Raw genomic sequence first — 25,074 nt, 5'->3', positions numbered from 1 at the left:
CTTTTCGGGGTGCACTCATCCTTGTGGTGCCTATTGAGGAGCTACTCGACCGAATAGTAGCGGCTCCGGTCAAAGAAAACCATCATAACGGCCGGGAGAGCGGTGTGCTGACCACACGCCCCTGCTATCCGCATCCTCAGCTGAGGATGACACGGCGGTCGGATGGTCCCGGTGGGCCACATGTGGCCTGAAGACGGAGTGCGGTGCACTACTCCGTTCACCAAAGCCATGGACGACGTGTAAACGCACCAAGGTGCGTAACGCCTGCGCTGTCTTCGAGAGGTGTGAAAGACAGGGATGCTCGTTAGTGTGTGTGTTATACCGCGATGATTTTAGAATCTTGATTAAGTTCATCTTAAAGGATGTTTGAGAGACCAGATGTCAATTTAGAGAAGTATCAGTGTTTGTAAGCACATTATTTCCGTGCTCATCGAATAGCATTACATGTTTCTTTTAAATTTTTATTTATTGATTGATTTTATTGTATCACGTACGAGTAACTTCATTACGTCATCCATCAAGGATGCAGCTAGCGAGATCTAAATGTTAATTCTGAGTCCACTCAACAAGCGATCAAAGAAGGATACAGTTCTTTAGAGAAACACATAACTATTATTGTGTGTAAAACGGAGCTGTCATATCCAGAACAACTGTTTTGAAAACACCTGATTTTACTGGCTTTAGCCGTTCTTCACTGCATTGTGTGACAGGTGAGTGCAAGGCCACACATTCTTTGAAGTTTCCCAGGAAAGAAAAATCACGTAAGAAGCTTTGAAAATGTGTTGACGAGCTCTATAAAAACGCTATACGGAGTAAAGAACATGATTTTTTTTTGTAACGACTTGCCAACAATTGACGAAGTGCTTCATACCGAGAACGTAGATCCTGATTTGGGCAGTTTTTCAGAGAACCACATTTTATACTCATTAAAAGAAATGAGTTTTAAATATGAACGTCTTGGACGCGATAGCATGCTAACAGACAGATATGACACCATTTTAATGAGGAGGGGAACCATTAAATCGCTGAGAGATGAATGAAGGCCTGTCTACTGTTTGGACGAGACATGGATGAACGCAGGACATACCCGAAGTCACGTCTTGGTAGTTAACACCATAATAGCCTCAGATCAATTCGACTCATTCACGGGAAACAAGGGCCCACCGGTTAAAGGAAAAAAACCTGATTATCAAACACGTTCGGAGCAAAACAGTTTTCGTCAAAGGCTGGTTCTGGACTTTCGAATCCAAGGAAAGTGGAGAGTGTTATAAGAAGATAAGTACCGTTCTAGAAGTGATCTGAAGATATTCTACGAGGTTTCGGGACTGCAGCCGGATCATGCTGACTTCTTGCCACAATGTTTCCGCTGGAAACCGTTCAGCTATCTTCATGTAAGTGTCCACCACTGGAAACTGCTACTTCACCGTGTCAGGTTTATAGCAAAGATTCGCGTTAAGACGTATACGCCTTGGAGGTTGTCACAGGAGCGTTATCTATCGAGATCCTAGCGCTCTGCTGATAAAGTTTCATCTGTTGTGCTCAGGCGCACGCGTAAACGTTAAACTACATGTCCGCCCCTTCTCGAAACGCGTGCTCGCGTTGCTAAAAACAAACGTTGGATCTACATCTACATCTACATCTATATCTACATGGATACTCTGCAAATCACATATAAGTGCCTGGCAGAGGGTTCATCGAACCACCTTCACAATTCTCTATTATTCCAATCTCGTACAGCGCGCGGAAAGAATGAACAACTATATCTTTTCCTTATTTTATCTTGGTGATCGTTCCTCCCTATGTAGGTCGCTGTCAACAAAATGTTTTCGCATTCGAAGGAGAAAGTTTGTGATTGAAATTTCGTGAGAAGATTCTATCGCAACGAAAAACTCCTTTCTATTAATGATTTCCAGCCCAAATCCTGTACCATTTGAGGGACACTCTCTATCACAATTCGCGATGATAAAAAACGTGCTGCCTTTCTTTGAACTTTTTCGATGGACTCCGTCACTCCTATCTGGTAAGGATCCCATACCGCGCAGCAGTATTCTAAAAGAGGACGGACAAGCGTAGTGTAGGCAGTCTCCTTAGTAGGTCTGTTACATTTTCTAAGTGTCCTGCCAATAAAACGCAGCCTTTGGTTACCCTTCCCCACAACATTTTCTATGTGTTCTTTATAATTTAAGTTGTTCGTAATTGTAATAAACTAGGTATTTAGTTGAATTTACGGCTTTTAGATTAGACTGGTTTATCGTGTAACCGAAGTTTAACGAGTTCCTTTAAGCACTCATGTGGATGACCTCACACTTTTCGTTATTTAGAGTCAACTGCCGCTTTTCGCACCATTCAGATATCTTTTCTAAATCGTTTTGCAGCTTGTTTTGATCTTCTGATGACTTTATTAGTCGATAAATGACAGCGTCATCTGCAAACAACCGAAGACGGCTTCTCAGATTGTCTCCCAAATCGTTTATATAGATAAGGAACAGCAAAGGGCCTATAACACTATCTTGGCGAACGCCAGAAATCACTCCTGTTTTACTCGATGACTTGCCGCCAATTACTACGAACTGTGACCTCTCTGTCAGGAAATCACGAATCCAGTCACATAACTGAGAGGATATTCCATAAGCACTCAATTTCACTACGAGCCGCTTGTGTGGTACAGTGTCAAAAGTCTTGGGAATCGATCTGAAATCCCTTGTCAATAGCACTCAACACTTCATGTGAATAAAGAGATAGTTGTGTTTCAAGGCAACGACATTTTTCTAAACCCATGTTGACTGGGTGTCAATAGACCGTTTCCTTCGAGGTAATCCAAAATGTTCGAACACAGTATATGTTCTAAAATCCTGCTGCATATCGACGTTAACGATATGCGCCTGTAATTTAGTGGGTTACTCCTTACTACCTTTCTTGAATATTGGTGTGATCTCCGCAACTTTCCAGTCTTTGGGTACGGATCTTTCGTCGAGCGAACAGTTGTATATGATTGTTAAGTATGGAGCTAATGCATCAGCATACTCCGAAAGGAACCTAATTGGTAGACAGTCTGGACCAGAAGACTTGCTTTTATTAAGTGATTTAAATTGCTTCACTAATCCGAGGATATTTTGTTCTACGTTACTCATGTTGGCAGCTGATCTCGATTCGAATTCTGGAATATTTACTTCGTCTTCTTTTGTGAAGGTATTTTGGAAGGCTGTGTTTAGTAACTCTGCCTTTGCAGCACTGTCTTCCATAGTATCTCCATTGCTATCGTGCAGAGAAGGCATTGATTGTTTCTTGTCGCTAACATGCTTCACATACGACCAGAATCTCTTTGGATTTTCTGCCAGATTTCGCGACAGTTTCGTATTGAACTCCGCACTAAATTTCGAGCTTCTGTAAAAGATCGCCAATCTTGGGGATTTTGCGTCTGTTTAAATTTGACATGTTTGTTTCGTTATTTCTGCAACAGCATTCTAACCTGTTTTGTGTACCAAGGAGGATCAGCTCCGTCGCTTGTTAATTTATTTGGTATAAATCTCTCAATTGCTGCTGATACTGTTCCTTTGAATCTGGTCTACACTTATATTACTAATTTGGAATGAGAGGTTATTGTCTCTCAGCAAGGCGTCGAGCGAATTTTTATCTGTTTTTTTGAATAAGTATATTTTTCGCTTATTTTTCAAGGATTTGGGGAATACGTAATCAATCTCGCTACGACAACCCTGTGTTCACTATTCCCTCAATCGGTTTTGATGCTCGTTATTAACTCAGGATTATTTGTTGCTAAGAGGTCAAGTGTGTTTTCACAACCGTTTACTATTCGCGTGGGCTCATGAACTAATTGCTCGAAATAATTTTCAGAGAATGCGCTTAGCACAATTTCGGATGATATTCTATGCGTACCTCCGGAATTAAACATGTATTTTCGCCAACATATCGAGGGTAAATTAAAGTCACCACCAACTATGATCGTATGAGTCGGGTACGTGTTTGAAGTGAGCCTGAAAGCAGAGCTATTGTTTTAATTTCAAGTTGGGATAAAAATGACGAAAGAAACAATCTTTTGTGTGATATAATTACGAATTAATAAATTTTCGGGTTTTTCATTTTGTTGTACTGTGAGTACTTGGTTTTTGCCAAATTTCATGTTTGTAGGTTTTGGTGAGTGATTTGCGGGTGTCAAGCGTAGGGGACGATGTGGGAAACACGCACCGCCGTACTAGGCAAGGTCCTAGCGGAGGTGGTTTGCCATTGCCTTCCTCCGACCGTAATGGGAATGAATGATGATGATGAAGACGACACAACAACACCCAGTCATCTCGAGGCAGGTAAAATACCTGGCCCCGCCGGAAATCGAACACGGGACCCCGTGCTCGAGAAGCGGGAACGCTACAGCAAGACCACGAGCTGCAGACATACCTAACCGTGTGACATAAATTTTAACCTGACACATCGAACCTTTCCTGGGAAAAAAAGGAGTCGTAACAGACGCACGAACAGACAGTCATATAAGAAATAAAATTTTTTTTGTGTGATCGATCTACAAAAGGCATTTGACAACGTGGTTTGGGGCAAGCTGGCGACTATAATGAGGGAAAGGAGAGTGGACTGGAAAACCAGAAGACTTATAAACTCATTTTATCTTAATCAAAAAGTTTCAGTTAAAGTGAGAGGAGAAAGTACAAACTGGATCAGACTAGGAAAAGGAGTAAGACGAGGATGCTGTTTATCACCTACTCTTTTCAACCTCTGCTTGGAAAATATGATTGACCAATGCTCATTAGATGACAAAGGAGTAGAAATTGGAGGAAGAAGAGTAGGGTGTTTGAGATTTGCTGATGACATGGTCCTTCTGGCCACAGGGGAAAAAGAATTACAGGATTTGGTGGACACCATTGCAACTAACGGAAAAAATATGGAATGAAAATTAACACAAATAAAACAAAAGTATTGGCACTAGGAGGAAATAAGGAAATAAAAATTATGCTGAATGGAGAAACACTAGAACAGGTGCAAAATTTTAAGTATCTTGGAAGCAGGCTAGACACCGACTGGAAGTGCACCACAGAAATTAAAACAAGGATAGCAATGGCAAAAGAGGCGTTTTATAAGAAAAGGAGAATATTCTGCAGCGGTATGGACAGAGAATTCAGAAAGAGACTCATAAAATGTCTTGTATGGAGTGTTCTTCTATATGGCGCTGAAACATGGACTATGAGGAAAAAAGACAGAGAAAGGCTGGAGGCATTTTAGATCTGGACATGGCGGAAGATGGAAAGAATAAGTTGGATGGACAGAGTAAAAAATGAAGAGGTACTGAGAAGAGTGGGAGAGAAAAGGCAGTTACTAGATGTTATAAAGAGAAGAAAAAGAAATTGGATTGGGCATATATTAAGAAAGAATGACGGACTGATAAAAACAGAAGGTTATGTAGAAGGGAAAAGGAAGCGAGGAAGGAAGAGATTCCAGATACTGGATGACATGATGGACGGTACAACATACAGCAGCCTTAAGAAGGAAGCAATGGATAGCAGAAAATGGAGAGGCAAAGGACCTGCTAATATAGCAGATAACTGATGAAGATGATAATTAAAAATTTACAATATTCCGATTTCTCCTTTGGTTGTACTGTGAAACCTTTCTTTTTGCTAATTACATGATTCTAGACCAACGGGTAGTACCATATAACTTTTGATGAATGAGTTTGCAGGTATTAAAGTATGTGGCATAAAACCGTATTTTTTGATTACATTGACTTAATAGCCTCCACCACACACCATTAGGTGACTTGCGCAGTATGATGTAGATGTGCACTGCTATGGTATCGTAGACTTCAGTGTGTAACACACATTTCAACTTCATACGTTCATCCGTTCCTGAGGAAAGGGGTTTTTAATAATCGGAAAGACAGACGGACAGACAATAACAAAGCGAACGTATAAGGGTTCCGTTTCTACCAATTGAGGCACGGAACCTTAAAAATCACGCCACTTGAAAATTAGCAGATTTCTTTTTTTACAAGGAAAGCAAAGCTTTTTATAAAAAAAAATAAGTTCATGAAAGGAAATGGTGTACTCTTATATATACCTTCCAGTGTTTTTCCAACGCGAAAATTGGGGAAGTGGACGGTTGGGGCCATTCCAACAAGGCATGCTCGAAAGGCCGTGAGGGAATTCGAATGCGGTTGCTCCGTGCTTGCGCGCGGACTGCAGTGACACCTGGCGGACTTTCACGGAACTGCGTGCACCGAACAATTCGAGCGAGCGTAAACGCAAGATGCGGACCTCCGCTCTATTGGCAGTTATAAAACTGGGAGCTCATTCCGGCGTATATCGATCTGATTAGGTGCGCGGACGCGAGAGCAAGGCCCGGGGAATGGAGGCAGGCCCTGGCGGCGGCCTTGCTCTCTTCCCTCCGTATTACTCGCCGCGCTCTCACCACGCGCAGCATTAGGGGCGCCGCGAGGGCCGATGGGCTTGCGTGGTCGCCCGGCGGGGAGCCAAGGGTCAGGGCGTAAAGGGCCGCGCCGGCGCTGGGCCTCGCTCAACGTGAGTGTCGCCGATACCGCCGCCCTAAGCGGGTCTCGTTTACTACCCGGGGTTACTGACTCGGCGACAGAAACCAGCCGGGACGAAAGCCACTCGCTCTGGCGTCAACCCAAACCACCGTCATCATCATTATCATCTTCAGAGTCCAGTCCTGTCTATTGTTTGAAAACTTCCAATATTCTACACAAATACTCTACTGGCGATTAAAACTGTTACACGAAGAAGAAATGCAGATCATAAACGGGTATTCATTGGACAAATATATTATACTAGCACTGACATGTGATTACATTTTCACGCAATTTGGGTGCATAGATCCTGAGAAATCAGTAGCCACAACAACCACCTCTGGCCGAAATAACGACCTTGATACGCCTGGGCATTGAGTCAAACAGGTACAGCTGCCCATGCATCTTCAACACGATACCACAGTTCATCGAGAGTAGTGACTGGCGTATTATGACGAGCCAGTTGCTCGGCCACCATTGACCAGACGTTTTCAATTGGTGAGACATCTGGAGAAATGCTGGCCATGGGGGGAGAGTCGAACATTTTCTGTATCCAGAAAGGCCCGTACAGGACCTGCAACAGGCCGTCGTGCATTATCCTGCTGAAATGTAGGGTTTCGCAGGGATCGAATGGAGGGTAGAGCCACGGGTCGTAACACATCTGAAATGTAACGTCCACTGTTCAAAGTGCCGTCAATGCGAACAAGAGATGACAGAGACGTGTAACCAATGGCGCCCCATACCATCACGCCGGGTGATACACTAGTATGGCGATGACGAATACACGCTGCCAATGTGCGTTCACCGCGATGTCGCCAAACACGGATGCGACCATCATGATGCTGTCAACGGAACCTGGATTCATCCGAAAAAATGACGTTTTGCCATTCGTCCACCCAGGTTCGTCGTTGAGTACACCGTCGCAGGCGCTCCTGTCTGTGATGCAGCGTCAAGGGTAACCGCAGCTGATAGTCCATGCTGCTGCAAACGTAGTCGAACTGTTCGTGCATATCATTGTTGTCTTGCAAGCGTCCCCATCGGTTGACTCAGGGATCGAGACGTGGCTGCACGATCCGTTACAGTCATGCGGATAAGATGCCTGTCATCTCGACTGCTAGTGATACGAGGCCGCTGGGATCCAGCACGGCGTTCCGTATTACCCTCCTGAAGCCACCGATTCCATATTCTGCTAACACTCATTGGATCTCGACCAAAGCGAGCAGCAATGTCGCGATACGATAAACCGCAATCGCAATAGGCTGCAATCCGACCTTTATCAAAGTCGGAAACGTGATGGTATGCATTCCTCCTCTTTACACGAGGCATCACAACAACGTTTCACCAGGCAACGCCGGTCAACTGCTGTCTGTGTATGAGAAATCGGTTGGAAACTTTCCTCATGTCAGCACTTTGCAGGTGTCGCCACCGGCGCCAACCTTGTCTAAATGCTCTGAAAAGCTAATTATTTGCATATCACAGCATCTTCTTCCTGTCGGTTAAATTTCGCGTCTTTGGCACGTCATCTTCGTGGTGTAGCAATTTTAACGGCCAGTAGTGTAATTGCTTGCTGCAAGGACACATCATGCTGAAACAATATTTTCAACATCTCCAGCCTTGATAACAGCTACAGTTTTGAACCTCTCATTCTTTTCTTCGCCAGAAATCTGGAACATCTTACGTAACGGGCTTCATGTGAGAGCAGAATCCGAAGCTGTTTTCTTTTGGATTCTGGTCAGATTTGTGCCAGTCATGTAACTAGGAAAGCAAGGAAACACGGATATCTCTCGATGGAATGTCTATACAGCGAGAATTCAGACATGCGGGGCACAGTTTTTGTCGTCAGCAGTGAGGGTGGTTACAATCGAACTTCCGCTAACAGAGGCAGTGTACGCAGACAACTACACTGACGACAAAATTGCAACACCCAAAAATAATTAATGTAGAGTCATGAAATTTCAAATCAAAAATGTTCAAATGTGTGTGAAATCTTATGGGACTTAACTGCTAAGGTCATCAGTCCCTAAGCTTACACACTACTTAACCTAAATTATCCTAAGGACAAACACACACACCGATGCACGAGGGAGGACTCGAACCTCCGCCGGGACCAGCCGCACAGTCCATGACTGTAGCGCCCAAGACCGCTCGGCTAATCCCGCGCGGCATGAAATTTCAGGAATACGTTTGTCTAGGTAACATATTTAAGTCTGAAGAATGCAAGATCACAGAGTGTGTAATGTTATTGGATTTCAGCTACTTTGCTTGTCAGATATATGTCATTAAAGAAAAGAACAGCCAACGAGCTGTAGTTCGTAAAAATGCTAAGCATCACAGCGCTAGAGTAAAGAGACGAAATATTTTTTTAATGTGCGCCTATACCATAACGCGCGGCCAGCTTTTAAATACTCTAAATAAACACTATGACCCGCTGGGCGCAGATATTTAAAATCATTGCCGCAGCGCTTGATAGCATGAAGCTGCGAAACAGAAGAAAGAACAATATATCTTTTGTTAAGAAATATTTTAGAGACTTCATTATAACTTTTACTTTTGGTCGCCGACATGTGAAGACGTACTACATAGCATTGCTACAAGTTGTATTTTTATTTTGTGTGAAAACTATGTGAAACGACGAACAAACATTGTCCCACGATATTTCGTTTGTCATTGGGGCCCTCTCAAGAAGAGAAAGTTTAATTACAAACATCGTGTCCATTACCTCCAAAGCCATGCGCATTTTACGGCTTTAATTCCTCTGTACGCGCCTTGCTATTGCATCTCTAGTACAATCCCGTTACAAAGCATCATGCATTTTCTACACTTGAGTAATAGCTATCTCAGGTGTTTGTTTTCGGTGCCTGTTATGAAGGTTCCTTAAAACTTTGAAGAGATAATGTAAGGTTATTCTCTTTCTTGCGAAAAAGGTCGCAGCCCCGATATCGCTATTCTTTTGCTTTTTATAATAGGAAAATAAGGTAAAGACATCGCTACTTTTTATGTTTTATACCGAACTACATCGCATTGCAGAGTCACTGTTTCACTAGGTGTTGAAAATGGCTTCCTAATACGCCTAAGTGAAAGTCTTGCAAAAATCTCTAAATTTGGAGCTATCACACGTAGAAAATCAGCGATTTATCACATTTTGAGTTATATTAGTAACTCAACCAAATTCTGTTTTTACTTTAGGGTAGAATCATGTACGTCTTCATTCATCTTTTAATGGATTTATGATATAATCCCACATAATCATTCTCCGTCATACATAGTAGTACAGTTACGTATTATGACTACATTAAAATATGCATAATGAGTTAGAGATTTGTATAAATGGGAGGAAATCGCTTGGTATTGCACCTGCATATCTTAACCGCTGTTGAACATCGCCCTAAATGTATATAAATTCAGTGGATCGAATGGCACTAGACTCCCACACCTACGTACAAACCTTGTCACACTCTAGTTATCTACTACCTGGTCAATAAAATTTCTCTAGCTTTCTGCCCGCATTATCAATATCTAAAACGACATTTGAGCAAGCAGTAAAGGAAACAAAAGAAAAATTCGGAGTAGGTATTAAAATCGATGGAGGAGAAATAAAAACTTTGAGGTTCGCCGATGACATTGTAATTCTGTCAGAGACAGCAAAGGACTTGGAAGAGCTGTTGAACGGAATGGACAGTGTCTTTAAAGGAGGATATAAGATGAACATCAACAAAAGCAAAATAATGGAATGTAGTCGAATTAAATCGGGTGATGCTGAGGGGATTAGATTAGGAAATGAGACACTTAAAGTAGTAAAGGAGTATTGCTATTGAGGGAGTAAAATAACTGATGATGGTCGAAGTAGAGAGGATATAAAATGTAGACTGGCAATGGCAAGGAAATCGTTTGTGAAGAAGAGAAATTTGTTAACATCGAGTATAGATTTAAGTGTCAGGAAGTCGTTTCTGAAAGTATTTGTATGGAGTGTAGCCATGTATGGAAGTGAAACATGGAAGATAACTAGTTTGGACCAGAAGAGAATAGAAGATTTCGAAATGTGGTGCTACAGAAGAATGCTGAAGATAAGGTGGGTAGATCACGTAACTAATGAGGAGGTATTGAATAGAATTGGGGAGAAGAGAAGTTTGTGGCACAACTTGACTAGAAGAAGGGATCGGTTGGTATGACATGTTTTGAGGCATCAAGGAATCACAAATTTAGCATTGGAGGGCAGCGTGGAGGGTAAAAATCGTAGAGGGAGACCAAGAGATGAATACACTAAGCAGATTCAGAAGGATGTAGGTTGCAGTAAGTACTGGGAGATGAAGAAGCTTGCACAGGATAGAGTAGCATGGAGAGCTGCATCAAACCAGTCTCAGGACTGAAGACCACAACAACAACAACAACAAAACGACAGACGTTTCGATCACTGTTGCAAGAGACTTTTTCAGGGTGTTCTTCTTCTTTACTTTGTTAAAAAAAAAAAACACCCAGAAGAAGGTCACCTGAAACAGTGCCGAGTAACCGAAACGGCGGTGGTTTTACATATCGACAATGCGGCCACAAACCCAGAAAAATTTTATTGACCGTGACAGTGGCCGCTGAAGCCTACGTTTGCATTCATCTAGTACTTGGCTCGTGTATATACACCCATTCAGTCAGAAAAATCAGCCCTGATATTAACTCCTTATTACACTGTGCCTCGATACTTTTCAACACATCAAGCCCCTCTTACCAGAGTCATAACTGCAATTCAACTTTGTGGTACCTGTACATTGAAGAACAACTTTTCCTCCTTGCATGTACAGGGCTATTACAAATGATTGAAGCGATTTCATAAATTCACTGTAGCTCCATTCATTGACATATGGTCACGACACACTACAGATACGTAGAAAAACTCATAACGTTTTGTTCGGCTGAAGCCGCACTTCACGTTTCTGCCGCCAGAGCGCTCGAGAGCGCAATGAGGCAAAATGGCGACAGGAACCGAGAAAGCGTATGTCGTGCTTGAAATGCACTCACATCAGTCAGTCATAACAGAGCAACGACACTTCAGGACGAAGTTCAACAAAGATCCACCAACTGCTAACTCCATTCGGCGATGGTATGCGCAGTTTAAAGCTTCTGGATGCCTCTGTAAGGGGAAAACCGATGGATCGGTCGTGGTGGAGATCATGATCAGCAATTCATGTCATGGCCTCCACGCTCTCCCGACTTAACCCCATGCGATTTCTTTCTGTGGGGTTATGTGAAAGATTCAGTGTTTAAACCTCCTCTACCAAGAAACGTCCCAGAACTGCGAGCTCGCTTCAACGATGCTTTCGAATTCATTGATGGGGACATGCTGCGCCGAGTGTGGGAGGAACTTGATTATCGGCTTTATGTTTGCCGAATCACTAAAGGGGCACATATCGAACATTTGTGAATGCCTAAAAAACCTTTTTGAGTTTTTGTATGTGTGTGCAAAGCATTGTGAAAATATCTCAAATAATAAAGTTATTGTAGAGCTGTGAAATCGCTTCAATCATTTGTAATAACCCTGTATTTCCGTTTGCATTGGTAGCAGAACAATTAGTCACACCTGCTGTTACAAACAAACAAATGTGTAAAATCAGAGTAAATAGGTGCAATATTAAGGGGACCTTGACGTAAACGGGTAAGATTTTCACCCAACATTTTAAGAATACGGTTGTCTTGATCTGTAACGCCGCAGGAAGTTAGGTAAGGCAGCATTAGAAATTATATTTATTTATCTACGCCGGTTTGATTACTACAAAATTTGTCTAACGATAATTTTTGAATTTTATCTCGGGTATCATTCATATAATAGCACGCAAACTGTGGTAGGCTTTTCTCAACATCCACAGAAATATGTTATGATTACCATATTGTGTTAATAGTTGCCGTAGAACTTGGAAAATTAAAAATAATTTATATCACCTAATCAATATGTCAGGTAAAATAAACTGTTATTTCCTCAGTTATCCTCCGAGCTACAAGATTTGAATCGTAACATAGCTCAATGGGTGTCGAGGGACGCCTGCAATAGTTTGTGTAATACCACGCCCGTGACGCCAAAGATAACGGGAGCGAAAAATTAACGTACATTCAAAATACATCTCGTAGACAAATTGATGTAATAACAAAATTATCACTGATGAACCATATAATTTCTAATACCGCCTTGCCTAATATTATGAGGTTTTGACATAAAACCTCAACGTCCTTGGCGTTGTAGATCAAAGTAATGTATTCTCAATTTATGGCGTGAAGATGCTGCCTGTTCACGTTCAAGTCACCTAAAAGTTTCGGCCTTAGCGCACTACGTAAACAAACATCTTACGAAAGTCATTTAAGAATTCTCGTTTGATGTTGGCAACATGCAAAACACGCCAGTTTCACTCGAGGAGAATCACCTCGACACTCATTTCGTGAAGAGATAATTAGGCGACACATTTATTCTTTTTTTTTTTGTAATGTACCTAAAGAAAGCAGACGCGAAAAAAAGCATGATGAACCCTAGAAATATTTTAGTTTACGAGATATTGTCACTCTGCCCTCTCTAGCCTCAGATCTCGAAAATAATTAAGGTCTTTAAGATTTGAAAACAAGAGACACAGAATATATAAAATTTCAGGAAATTTCGATGATCAACGAATATTGTGTACAATCTTAACACAAACTATTTGTTCCGTACATGTTATCACAATAGAATTCATTTCCAGCAGGTACATCTACAAATCTCAAACGTTAATGAGAGCCTGTGCAGTCATTTTAAACGCACTTCCTGAATGTGTGACACGGTATCTTCATGAAATGTTTCAGCAGTTTAAGAATAGGGTGCAGTGAGCGAACGTATACGCACACATGCACACATATATGATTAAATGCTAATCTAATTAATCCATATCGGATTTTTGTTGCAGAATAGAGCGCTCTCGCATTTTTCACCAGATATCGGATTAATAGAGAGTAGTCAGTATGCTATCTATCTACAAGACGAAAAGTCATCGCAAGAGGTGGCTAACAACGCTGACGAGGCAGTCACTTATTACGCTTGTGTATCACACCTAAAGTTCAACATTAGACACTGAAACAGAAGGAAAACGAGCTTGGGTCTGCCACATGAGAAATGTAACATTGTGTGCCAGAGGGTATTTCGCAACCAACGCATAAGTCCAACAAATGTTTATAAATACAGGCAGCAAAAAAGAAGGAACCGCCTTTCAGGCCTCAGGCGGGCCACAAGGCACCGACCGACCGTCATGTTATCGTCATCCAAAGGCGGCATGTCATATTGCTTCCCCACGAATAAGTACAGGACTGCATTTGGAGAATTTTTGTAAAATTCGGGCAGGTATGGTTGGGAGGTAGTAGTTAAGGACCGATTGTCACATTGGACGGCAGTTGCGAGCAGTGTTGATAAACAGCAAACGATTCTGCAAGACAGGTTTATGAGACCGCTCTCAGAGGGGCACAATACAAGCGTGAAGTAATCAAGGCAGCACAGGACCCTGACGTGCTGTGGAGAACCCATGTGTTGCAGTTACGTCCGCCTGCTTAGCTGGATGGTAACGTGCTTGCCTCCCACGCACTGGGCCTGGGTTCGATTCCCGGCCGGGTTAGAGATTTTATTCACTCGTAAACTGGATGTTGTGTTATCATCATTTCATCCTCATCATCGGCCTCAAGTCGCCCAAATGTGGCGCCTTCTGAAATAAGACTTGCACATGGCGGCCGAACCCGAATGGGATCTCCCAGCTATCTGTGCCATACGATCGTTTCATTTTTTGTTGCAATTATAACAGCACTTAGTAAACCTGTGTGTAGGGGCCGAAGCGGGCTGAAGAAGCTGACGTTGTAACTATTACATCTACATCTACATCTACATCTATACTCCGCGAGCCACCTTACGGTGTGTGGCGGAGGGTACTTATTGTACCACTATCTGATCCCCCCTTCCCTGTTCCATTCACGAATTGTGCGTGGGAAGAACGACTGCTTGTAAGTCTCCGTATTTGCTCTAATTTCTCGGATCTTTTCGTTGTGATCATTACGCGAGATATATGTGGGCGGTAGTAATATGTTGCCCATCTCTTCCCGGAATGTGCTCTCTCGTAATTTCGATAATAAACCTCTCCGTATTGCGTAACGCCTTTCTTGAAGTGTCCGCCACTGGAGCTTGTTCAGCATCTCCGTAACGCTCTCGCGCTGACTAAATGTCCCCATGACGAATCGCGCTGCTTTTCGCTGGATCATGTCTATCTCTTCTATTAATCCAACCTGGTAAGGGTCCCATACTGATGAGCAATACTCAAGAATCGGACGAACAAGCGTTTTGTAAGCTACTTCTTTCGTCGATGAGTCACATTTTCTTAGAATTCTTCCTATGAATCTCAACCTGGCGCCTGCTTTTCCCACTATTTGTTTTATGTGATCATTCCACTTCAGATCGCTCCGGATAGTAACTCCTAAGTATTTTACGGTCGTTACCGCTTCCAATGATTTACCACCTATGGCATAATCGTACTGGAATGGATTTCTGCCCCTATGTATGCGCATTATATTACATTTATCTACGTTTAGGGAAAGCTGCCAGCTGTCGCACCATGCATTAATCCTCTGCAGGTCCTCCTGGAGTACGTACGAGTCTTCTGATGTTGCTACTTTCTTGTAGACAACCGTGTCATCTGCAAATAGCCTCACGGAGCTACCGATGTTGTCAACTAAGTCATTTATGTATATTGTAAACAATAAAGGTCCTATCACGCTTCCCTGCGGTACTCCCGAAATTACCTCTACATCTGCAGATTTTGAACCGTTAAGAATGACATGTTGTGTTCTTTCTTCTAGGAAATCCTGAATCCAATCACAAACCTGGTCCGATATTCCGTAAGCTCGTATTTTTTTCACTAAACGTAAGTGCGGAACCGTATCAAATGCCTTCGTGAAGTCCAGGAATACGGCATCAATCTGCTCGCCAGTGTCTACGGCACTGTGAATTTCTTGGGCAAATAGGGCGAGCTGAGTTTCACATGATCTCTGTTTGCGGAATCCATGTTGGTTATGATGAAGGAGATTTGTATTATCTAAGAACGTCATAATACGAGAACACAAAACATGTTCCACTATTCTACAACAGATTGACGTAAGCGAAATAGGCCTATAATTATTCGCATCTGATTTATGACCCTTCTTGAAAATGGGAACGACCTGCGCTTTCTTCCAGTCGCTAGGTACTTTACGTTCTTCCAGCGATCTACGATAAATTGCTGATAGAAAGGGGGCAAGTTCTTTAGCATAATCACTGTAGAATCTTAAGGGTATCTCGTCTGGTCCGGAAGCTTTTCCGCTACTAAGTGATAGCAGTTGTTTTTCAATTCCGATATCGTTTATTTCAATATTTTCCATTTTGGCGTCCGTGCGACGGCTGAAGTCAGGGACCGTGTTACGATTTTCCGCAGTGAAACAGTTTCGGAACACTGAATGCAGTATTTCTGCCTTTCTTCGGTCGTCCTCTGTTTCGGTGCCATCGTGGTCAACGAGTGACTGAATAGGGGATTTAGATCCGCTTACCGATTTTACATATGACCAAAACTTTTTAGGGTTCTTGTTTAGATTGTTTGCCAATGTTTTATGTTCGAATTCGTTGAATGCTTCTCTCATTGCTCTCTTTACGCTCTTTTTCGCTTCGTTCAGCTTTTCCTTATCAGCTATGATTCGACTACTCTTAAACCTATGATGAAGCTTTCTTTGTTTCCGTAGTACCTTTCGTACATGATTGTTATACCACGGTGGATCTTTCCCCTCGCTTTGGACCTTAGTCGGTACGAACTTATCTAAGGCGTACTGGACGATGTTTCTGAATTTTTTCCATTTTTGTTCCACATCCTCTTCCTCAGAAATGAACGTTTGATGGTGGTCACTCAGATATTCTGCGATTTGTGCCCTATCACTCTTGTTAAGCAAATATATTTTCCTTCCTTTCTTGGCATTTCTTATTACACTTGTAGTCATTGATGCAACCACTGACTTATGATCACTGATACCCTCTTCTACATTCACGGAGTCGAAAAGTTCCGGTCTATTTGTTGCTATGAGGTCTAAAACGTTAGCTTCACGAGTTGGTTCTCTAACTATCTGCTCGAAGTAATTCTCGGACAAGGCAGTCAGGATAATGTCACAAGAGTCTCTGTCCCTGGCTCCAGTTCTGATTGTGTGACTATCCCATTCTATACCTGGTAGATTGAAGTCTCCCCCTATTACAATAGTATGATCACGAAACTTCTTCACGACGTTCTGCAGGTTCTCTCTGAGGCGCTCAACTACTACGGTTGCTGATGCAGGTGGTCTATAGAAGCATCCGACTATCATATCTGACCCACCTTTGATACTTAACCCAGATTATTTCACATTCGCATTCGCTAATAACTTCACTGGATATTATTGAATTCTTTACTGCTATAAATACTCCTCCACCATTGGCGTTTATCCTATCCTTGCGGTATATATTCCATTCTGTGTCTAGGATTTCGTTACTGTTCACTTCTGGTTTTAACCAACTTTCCGTTCCTAATACTATATGCGCACTATTTCCTTCAATAAGAGATACTAATTCAGGAACCTTGCCCTGGATACTCCTGCAGTTTACCAATATTACGTAGACTTTTCCTGTTTTTGGTCTCTGAGGACGGACGTTCTTTATCAACGATGATAATGTCCTCTCTGGTAAGCCGTCAGGTATTTTATCGTTTCGCCCAAGGGGGGGTCCCTCTAACCTAAAAAACCCCCGTGTGCACGCCACACGTACTCTGCTACCCTAGTAGCTGCTTCCGGTGTGTAGTGCACGCCTGACCTGTCTAGGGGGGCCCTACAGTTCTCCACCCAATAACGGAGGTCGATGAATTTGCAACCATTATAGTCGCAGAGTCGTCTGAGCCTCTGGTTTAGACCCTCCACACGGCTCCAAACCAGAGGACCGCGATCGACTCTGGGCACTATGCTGCAGATATTAAGCTCAGCTTGCACTCCGCGTGCGATGCTGGTTGTCTTCACCAAATCAGCCAGCCGCCGGAAGGAACCAAGGATGGCCTCAGAACCCAAGCGGCAGGCGTCATTCGTTCCGACATGTGCTACTATCTGCAGCCGGTCACACCCAGTGCGTTCAATAGCTGCCGGAAGGGCCTCCTCCACATTACGGACGAGACCCCCCGGCAAGCACACCGAGTGCACACTGGCATTCTTCCCCGACCTACCCGCTATTTTCCTAAGGGGCTCCATAACCCGCCTAACGTTGGAGCTCCCTATAACTAATAGGCCCGCCCTCTGTGACTGTCGGGACCTTGCCGGAGAATCGGCCACTGGCCCAACAGGCGAGGCATCCTGTGGTGGCTCGGAAACGATGTCATCACCACTAGGAAGCACCCCGTACCTGTTGGAAAGGGGTAAGGCAGCTGCCACGCGGCCAGATCCCACCTTCGCCTTTCGGCCAGGCACGCGCGAGCCCACCACTGTCCGCCATTCACCCTGGAGTGATGGCTGACCGGTAAGATGCTCACTGCCGGAAGACGCAGCGACATCAGGGGTTCCATGCGATTCCAAGGCCACCGAAGTAGGCATAGGTCTCACCACAGTTGCCCCAACGCCACTACGAGCCGACGCCTGCGCCTCGAGCTCGATGAGCCTAACAGACAAAGCCTCCACCTGCCCCCGAAGAGTGGCCAATTCTCCTTGCGCCCGCTCACAACAACCACAGTCCCTACACATGACTATGTTTACCCTACAAGCGAACGGTGTACTCGCCTTATTAGCAGCAGGAAATCGAAGTGCTCTCTCACTGACGGTCTAACCGACACTGAGCTGTTCTAACCAAACAAACAAAAGCCTGTAGGATACGAGGGTCGATAGCAACGGTGATACTGTACACTACACTGTTATTAAAATAAAAGGTTGTGTCTAGTAGGCACTCAAACACGCAAGAAATTACAAAAATAAAATAGTAACTACCCAGATAACTGAAAATAAGTTGTACCTGTTTGAAGCTCGTAAAAATGTGTAACAAGCGAACGGTGTACTCGCCTTATTAGCAGCAGGAAATCGAAGTGCTCTCTCACTGACGGTCTAACCGACACTCCACTTGTCACCCCCCACAGGAACTACGTCACGCCGGCCGCTGTGGCCGAGCCTTTCTAGACTCTTCAGTCTGGAACCGCGCGACCGCTATGGTCGCAGGTCCGAGTCCTGCCTCGGGCGTGGATGTGTGTGATGTCCTTGGGTTGGTTAGGTTTAAGTAGTTCTAAGTTCTAGGGGACTGATGACCTCAGATGTTAAGGCCCATAGTGCTCAGAGCCATTTTTGAACCTCCACTAGTGGGTCAAATAGCTCCTCAATTGGCATCAGGAGGATGAGTGCACTCTATTCCAGTCCTCAAAGGGAAAATTCCTACAAGCACCAGGAACCAAACCTAAGTCCTCCGCATGGCTGTCAGCTACGGAGGTGGACTGTGTCTTTAAAAGATTTACCCGATTTCGCGAGGCATATCTTCTACAAGTGTGAAGACAAAAATTTGGGATTAATTTTAGCTTCTATATAGAACTATAATGCTTTTATTTTCAGAAGAACCATCGAAGTTTACAAGTGTGTGTTATTTACATTCCAACGGCCTTGCCGCAGTGGTAACACCGGTTCCCGCCAGATCACCGAAGTTAAGCGCCGTCGGGCTGGGCTAGCACTTGGATGGGTGACCATCCACACTGCCGAGCGCTGTTGGCAAGCGGGGTGCACTCAGCCCTTGTAAGGCAAACTGAGGAGCTACTAGACTGAGAAGTAGCGGCTCCGGTTTCGGAAACTGACATACGGCCAGGAGTGCGGTGTGCTGACCACAGCCGGCCGCGGTGGTCTAGCGGTTCTAGGCGCTCAGTCCGGAACCGCGCGACTGCTACGGTCGCAGGTTCGAATCCTGCCTCGGGCATGGATGTGTGTGATGTCCTTAGGTTAGTTAGGTTTAAGTAGTTCTAAGTTCTAGGGGACTGATGACCACAGATGTTAAGTCCCATAGTGCTCAGAGCCATTTGAACCATTTTTGCTGACCACATGCCCCTCCATATCCGCATCCAGTGACGCCTGTGGGCTGAGGATGATACGGCGGCCGATCGGTACCGTTGGACCTTCATGGCCTGTTCGGGAAGAGTTTAGTTTTAGTTAATTTTATGTCTTTTATATGCTCGCAATTATAACTTCCAGTTATTTTTTGACAATTATGCTTAGGATCGAACTTTTCATTCAACTTTCACAATGATAAATGCGCCGTCTTCCATACTTTCGCGCGCGTTTCTGGACCTTGGAAGCCAGCGGTACAGTGCCAGATCTGTATTCCCATTGCGCTGTTAAAGTGCAGCACCGTACTCTCAACGAAAATCACATCTCACAAATGGTTCAAATGCCTCTATGCACTAAGGGGATTTACCATCTGAGGCAGTAATATTTTAAGAAGTAAGAATTAATTTAATTGCTATTGGTGAATTCGGCCCTGAGCTAAGTAAAGCTGGCCGCTTACCTCGGGGTCAGTGGGGAAAGTAGCAAGGGCACTTCGGTGTTAGAGGATGTGAGACAGGGGAAAGCTTTATTACTTGTCTTCCAGTACTGACGAGTCACAGACATGCGGCATTAGTACCGATCAGCTGCTATGGCATAAATTTCAGTTGTAAGTAACATGGATTCAAGAATGCGCATTTTAGATATTGTCATTATCAAGTGCGGTACATATTTGTAGCAAGGAATATGAAATTAAATTAAGGCTGCTGTAGTACAACGCAATGAGTAGAAGAAAACTAACATTCAAAACATTCACGAAGCACTTGCGGTCGCATTTCATATTGCATAATGCTATTAAATGTAAGTAAAATTTCTGTTATTCATCAGTAATTATCCATTCACTGAGAAAACACAACAACAGTTCGTTAAGCAATTAATCCTCTGGGATCGTTGAGGGTGGCAGCATTCTGAAAAACGACAGTCGACACGAAGTGTTCCGAATGCTGCGAGTACTTAATGATCACTAATTGTTCAAATGTGTGTGAAATCTTATGGGACTTAACTGCTAAGTTCATCAGTCCCTAAGCTTACACACTACTTAACCTAAGTTATCTTAAGGACAAACACATACACCCATGCCCGAGTGAGGTTACGAACCTCCGCCGGGATCGATCAGTAATTCGGGGCTGGCTTATTGTGCCCTTACTATAGTTCTCTCGTTGGGGGCTTAAAACATGCTAATTTCGGGTCAATGGAAGAGTCCGATCCACGCATCTGCCTTGACCCATGACGTAAGAGTGTTGCGGCGAGGCCTACGAGAAAGACGGAGGCGGCGCGTACGCCACGAAGCTAGTCCTGCGCGCGCTCGCTCGCTCAAATCAGCAGACAAACTACGTTTCTACACCTGTTGACTGGTAACTAGGCGTGTCCGTACAAACTAAAACTGAATCTTCTACTGGCATCCGCTATTATGGAATTTTACTGTTATTAGCCCTATAATGATGGGAAGTCCATGGGCCTACTTAAAATTTGTTACGGCTGTACTGGTGCACAATAAAATAAAATCATGCTAAAATTATTGTCAGTTGCATAAGGCACCACTTCCAGCATGTAATGAGTACTGTTAAGCAGAAGAGACTAAATGCTATAAACAAGACGTTATACTATTTATGTCGAGTACTGATCTTAAATTAAATTTTTCTGTAGTACTGTTCAAATGGTTCAAATGGCTCTGAGCACTATGGGACTTAACATCTGTGGTCATCAGTCCCCTAGAACTTAGAACTACTTAAACCTAACTAACCTAAGGACATCACACACATCCATGCCCGAGGCAGGATTCGAACCTGCGACCGTAGCGGTCACGCGGTTCCAGACTGAAGCGCCTAGAACCGCACGGCCACACCGGCCGGCGTAGTACTGTTAATCAGTAAGACTTCATAATAGGAGATTCCAGTGGAAGATGCTATTCTCGTTACTACTTACACGCCCAGCTGCGAGTTAACAGGTTTAGAAACGCATTTTGTCTGTTGAGCTGAGCGAGCGAGTGAGTTCAGGCCTACCTTCGTCACATAAGCGGCGAGGCCTGTCTTTCTCGTGGGCCCCGGTGTTGTGGTGTGTGACGTCATTACGGCACGGTTTTTATGAGTTGGTTGTGTTTATGTTTTATGCCCTCTGGCGGTGTGTGTGTATGTGCTGAGTATAAAGTGTTATACTGGGTTCATTTGAGCACTGGTGTTGGATGTGTGAAGTCGTTGGCAGTGTTTGAAATTCCAAACGTATGGTTTGCAATTTTTTTCAATGAGTTATCAATTTTTCTTGTTTATGTGTTTGGAGTTTTCGTTAGGTGTTAATGGTTTGTTGTTCGTAGTGTGGTAAGACGTAAGACGTCTAATTTGTGTGTGTGTGTGGGGGGCGGGGGGGTGCAGGCGGGCGGGGTTGGGCTGGTCGACCTAGCCGGACTTTGTTGGTGGTAAGTAAGTAATTGTTTTTTTGGTCTACTCTACTTGAGTTGTGATATTTTGTGTATTTGTGATGTATTGAAAGTGTTTTAATTTATATTGCGGGTTTTTGAGGTTGTGGTTTCAGTATTATTTCTCGTAGTGGTAGGTGTTGGTTTTTTGGTATAAATAGTTGTGGTTGACCTATTTGGGTCAAGGGAAATGTCCGATTCCAATTTTCGTAGTTTTCGTTGAATCTATTGTTATATTGTTAACGTCACCTATGGTTGACCTATATAGATCAAGGGAAGTGTCCGATTCCAGCATATATATATATATATATATATATATATATATATATATATATATATATATATATATATTCTTTTTGTTCGTACGAGGGCAGTTCAATAAGTAATGCAACACATTTTTTTTTTCTGAAACAGGGGTTGTTTTATTCAGCATTGAAATACACCAGGTTATTCCCCGATCTTTTAGCTACACAACACTATTTTTCAACGTAATCTCCATTCACTGCTACGACCTTACGCCACCTTGAAATGAGGGCCTGTATGCCTGCACGGTACCATTCCACTGGTCGATGTCGGAGCCAACGTCGTACTGCATCAATAACTTCTTCATCATCCGCGTAGCGCCTCCCATGGATTGCATCCTTCATTGGGCCAAACATATGGAAATCCGACGGTGCGAGATCGGGGCTGTAGGGTGTATGAGTAAGAACAGTCCACTGAAGTTTTGTGAGTTCCTCTCGGGTGCGAAGACTTGTGTGAGGTCTTGCGTTGTCATGAAGAAGGAGAAGTTCGTTCAGATTTTTGTGCCTACGAACACGCTGAAGTCGTTTCTTCAATTTCTGAAGAGTAGCACAATACACTTCAGAGTTGATCGTTTGACCATGGGGAAGGACATCGAACAGAATAACCCCTTCAGCGTCCCAGAAGACTGTAACCATGACTTTACTGGCTGAGGGTATGGCTTTAAACTTTTTCTTGGTAGGGGATTGGGTGTGGCGCCACTCCATTGATTGCCGTTTTGTTTCAGGTTCGAAGTGATGAACCCATGTTTCATCGCCTGTAACAATCTTTGACAAGAGATTGTCACCCTCAGCCACATGACGAGCAAGCAATTCCGCACAGATGGTTCTCCTTTGCTCTTTATGGTGTTCGGTTAGACAACGAGGGACCCAGCAGGAACAAACCTTTGAATATCCCAACTGGTGGACAATTGTGACAGCACTACCAACAGAGATGTCAAGTTGAGCACTGAGTTGTTTGATGGTGATCCGTCGATCATCTCGAACGAGTATGTTCGCACGCTCCGCCATTGCAGGAGTCACAGCTGTGCACGGCCGCCCCGCACGCGGGAGATCAGACAGTCTTGCTTGACCTTGCGGCGATGATGACACACGCTTTGCCCAACGACTCACCGTGCTTTTGTCCACTGCCAGATCACCGTAGACATTCTGCAAGCGCCTATGAATATCTGAGATGCCCTGGTTTTCCGCCAAAAGAAACTCGATCACTGCCCGTTGTTTGCAACGCACATCCGTTACAGACACCATTTTGACAGCTCCGTACAGCGCTGCCACCTGTCGGAAGTCAATGAAACTATACGAGACGAAGCGGGAATGTTTGAAAATATTCCACAAGAAATTTCCGGTTTTTTCAACCAAAATTGGCCGATAAAAAAAATGTGTTGCATTACTTATTGAACTGCCATCGTAATTTTGTTTTGGGATCGTGTTTTTTTTTTTTCACCCCAAAACCTCAATTTCCCTCGGTTGTCCCATTAATTTGATTGTATTTTTGGAGAGAGATATTATTGTCTTATTTATATGTATTTTGTTGTTTGTTGCCTTGTATATGTAGTGACGATATAAACGCCGTATTGGAGACGCTTAGAATAGCCATTTCCACCATATTGATGACGTTATGGGTCAAAGCAGACTGGTGGAATCGGACACTTCTGTAATCCCCTATTTTCTGTAGGCTACCAATTAATAATCAGATCGGTATAAATGCGGCCTGTGGTCCCACCCTATAAAGTCAGTATTGGCTCTTGAGCAAAAAAGTTTGGTGACCACTGCTGCTGCTGCTTTATGACAGGGGGTACTGTCACACTAATAGAACCGTCGATTCCGAAGCGTTCCTCTAGTGTCAACAGTATACAATGCTGTGAAACGTGTTCATGTACTTCTGTATTTAGCGTTTTCTTATGTGCACCAAGGGAACCAATCCTAATTCTCAAAAACACCCGCATACCGTAACAGCACCTCCTCCGTACTTTATCGCTGGTGCTGCACACAATGGCAGGCAGAGTTCTCCGTGCATTCCCCAAAACCAAACTCTTCCATCCGATTGACAGAGATTATAACGTTGTCGTCATTCGAAATCACTTGTTTGCACTCATCCACTGCTCGGTGGCTCTTTATACACCCTCCACTGTCGCTAAGCGCTGACTATACAAATGTCTGACCGTTCTCTGTCCGTCCCTTGGCAGACAGTCGTCATGATCGCTTACAACGTTGGTGTGTCAAATACTTACACACCAACTTGGTGAGCAAGCGTGACGACTGCCTGCCTTGGGTTGGCCTGGGATGATACTGTGATATCTCCGCCGGAGGCCATCTTCGTCCACTCACACCACCAGCGGCCCAGGAGAAAACTAGCTGGACCCCATGCGGCAAGTGCCCGAGACACAAACACTGGGGCCATTCTGCAGTCACAAAGTGGGTAGGTGGGAGGACGCCCTCGCCTCTCTTAACAATGGAGCCTGGCGTACAGTGAGAAGCATGCCGAAAAGTGACGGACCCCTGTAGTCATTAGGAGGAGCGTCAAGATTTCACACTCAAAACTTTGTGAATTTTTCTGGCCTGGCAGCAGCTGTTTTACCTGCCTTAGAAACTAAAAACGTGTCAACAATTCCAGCACCCCACAGGCACTGGGAGAAGCATACACAAAGAGCCAATAATTTGCACAGGGGGGCGTTTGGAAGAAGCCAGCCTTCTCAAAAATATGTTTTCTGGATAATAACGAAGTTTCTTATAAATCA

General features: G+C 43.8%; 1 pseudogene; it reads left to right on the top strand.

Annotated features, from left to right (window-relative positions):
- Positions 1-19,185: 19,185 nt before the first annotated feature.
- LOC126475798 (5S ribosomal RNA) lies at positions 19,186-19,303 on the top strand (annotated as a pseudogene).
- The last annotated feature ends 5,771 nt before the right edge of the window (positions 19,304-25,074 follow it).

This window comes from Schistocerca serialis, chromosome 4 (genome assembly GCF_023864345.2).
Source record: "Schistocerca serialis cubense isolate TAMUIC-IGC-003099 chromosome 4, iqSchSeri2.2, whole genome shotgun sequence".
Classification (NCBI taxonomy): domain Eukaryota; kingdom Metazoa; phylum Arthropoda; class Insecta; order Orthoptera; family Acrididae; genus Schistocerca; species Schistocerca serialis.
Note: the sequence above shows the minus strand (reverse complement) of the source record. Positions and strands in the feature narration are given on the sequence as shown.